We start from the raw sequence: 2,870 nt of genomic DNA on the forward strand, positions 1-2,870 counted from the left end.
GATCTGCTTCTCCAGGGACCGGTCCCTTACGTGAACCTGTCCAAAGTACCCGAGACAGCCTTGCTCTCTGCCTACCGAAGGAGCATTCCGGTTGACCTTCCCCCAAGACAAATTCTCCCTGGCAGCTACTTGTGCAGTCAGTATTCTTTGCCAACATCATCATTCAAAGGTAAAAATTTTACATTAGCCTGGTTTATTTCTCCATAGCACTTAAAACTGTAAAACTTATAAAATCCATGTATGCTTATGTGCCATATCCATCTCTACCAATTAAATTGTGTAAACTCCACTTACACACAAACCTTGTTTGTCTCATAAACTACTGTGTCTTAGTTTTGTAGTATCATAAGTGGAGGCTTTAAACATTTTTATTATTTATGAATTTAAACGTGTTTCTTATGGTGATGGGTTAGGAAGACAATCCTTCAAGGTTGTTCCAAGTGCCCTGACTGAGGTGGATGTTGTGATTGAAGGACCCACAGTTATGACATCTTCTATTCTTAGCCAGAACAAGAGGCAATAAATCTTGCCTTTTAGGACTTTTCTAAGGATGACTTGGGAAAACACAGGTACAACAAGTGTCTAACATATATACCAGGTGTTCAATAGCTGTAGCTCACTATTTTAATTGAGCATTGTTAGAACACCCCAACTTCAGGCTAGAGAGTTCCCTTTTTATGTACCCATCTAGATTTTAATCAAGCCAGTGAGAACTCTCCTTAAGACAAAACAAAGATTGCCCAATCGGACTCATTCCAGTCATCATGTATTTCTCCCGTCTATAATGGGAGCATTTTGAACAAAGCTTCTGATCACTGTGAAGAGAGAGTTAATCTAGGTTCTTCTCTGTGGTTTCCTATGCCCCTTTGTATTTTCATTGTAATACTTAACTTTATCTTTTCACGCTCGCCTTTGAAATCTTTCATTCAGATCTTTTATTTAACCATTCACCATATTTAATTCTCTTTAGTTATTTTAAGAGCACGTTTCAGAGTTTCTTCTGATTTATTTATCTTTCTTCCTTTTATGTCTGTTTAATGACTTTGATTTCTTCATGTATGGTGTCCTTTAACTTACCCCACAGTCCTCTGTTCTTGAGGTGGTTTCCAAGTTCACGTGAGAAACACTGAAGACGGGCCTTGTTCTGACTGGTTAATATTGAGCATTTCCATCTTCTCTTTCCTTGAATAGTGAGTTTATTCTCAGTGTACTCCATATCGTGAGGTCCACCTGTATTGTCACTGTTTATATTGGTGGAAAAGGTATTTACGATGAATAAGTTGCTGATATTGCAAGCTTTGAAATTGTCCCCTCCCCCAGCTGCTTTATTAGGAGCTAATTCAGACATCAAACCATTCCATAGCTGAATCATATCAAATGTTGTAAAATTGCTACCACAATCCATTAAAAAACATTTTTTCCTTCTTTAAATTTTTGATACTAGCTCACCCTTACTCCTCTCCCCTCCCCCACTGTTGCTCTCATGAACCCTTTTTCTAGTTATTGTCTCTAAAGATTCAGTCATCCTCGGTTTCAAATACAGAAAAACACATAACAGGCAGTCAAAAAGGCTACCAGCAATGACAATATACAACAGAGACAAACCCTAATATGAAAAAAAATACATAAAATATCAAAAACCAGATCAAGTACAAAGTATATCAAAATGTAGATCAAGTGACAAGGTTTTAAGCATTAAAGTCAGATTTATCATCTTAGTCTACTATAATCACCTCTCTAATACCCTGTCTGATAACCTGGTTATTCCCATCCCTGAATTATGGTTAGTGGGACATTACCTGAGGCTTATTCCCTGTGTAGATCCTGCAAATGTATTTTGGGCTTCCACTGTCATAGCCTTCTGCAAACCAGAATCTCATAATTTAAGCTCTGATATTATTCCCACCTTCAGATTTGGAATATATAGTTTACAATCTTTGGATCACAGATGTTGGTGTGCTTCTTGTATGAAGGCTCAGTTGACATCTCACTTAGATGGCTGCATTTTTTAAAACAAGGCTGTAAGACCCAGAGCACTATCATTATTATTTGTGTGTGTGTGTATGGGGGGTGGCTTATTTTCATAATCATTTTACTGCCATATCTTACACATTCCAATATAGCCATTCACATGCAATTTTGTTGTTCAATCCCATTGGGTGGGGTTATTCAGTCATTTGTGCTAGTCATTCCCCCTGCCCCCACCCTCAGGGAACCATTACTCCTGTCACTCTCTGGGGGGAGGGTGTGTGCGCGTCATCCATCTTGACCTCCATGCACTGAGTGATCCTAAATATACAAATGAACATGCATAAATCTAAAGTGATTGATCAGGTAAAACACATAAAAACCTTACTAGTAAGGGGAGGAATTGTTAAAGAACCAGAGGGTAGTTATAGTTCATAGGTGCAATACAGAGCTATGTCTCCATCATGGCTTTGTGTGGCCCTTCTGAGAGGGACTTACCAATCATCTTGCAGGTGGATTTTGGGTCTCTGTTTCATCCATGCCCCTTCACATCAACTTGGTTGCATGTTTTTGAACTTTTGATACCTCTTCCGTCAACATCTCATACTCACACAGGCTGGTGTGCTTCTTCCATGTGGATTTTGTTGCTTCCCTGTTAGATGGTTGCATGTTTAATTATAAGCCTTTAAGACCCCTGATGCTATATCATTTGATAGCTGGACACCGTTCGCTTTCTTCGCCACATTTCCTTATTGTGTCAGGAAGGTCAGTATCAAACAATGCCACAATATTAGAACAAACCGTTCTTGTACTATTGAGGTAAGATTTAAGTAGAGGCCTGTGTTAGACAGGGTTCTCTAGAGAGATAAAACCAAATTGCTGATAATTTAATATATTTATTT

The sequence above is a fragment of the Echinops telfairi genome, unplaced genomic scaffold, assembly GCF_000313985.2.
Source record: "Echinops telfairi isolate 266 unplaced genomic scaffold, ASM31398v2 ScPeMD7_7469;HRSCAF=8507_1, whole genome shotgun sequence".
In the NCBI taxonomy this organism is placed as follows: domain Eukaryota; kingdom Metazoa; phylum Chordata; class Mammalia; order Afrosoricida; family Tenrecidae; genus Echinops; species Echinops telfairi.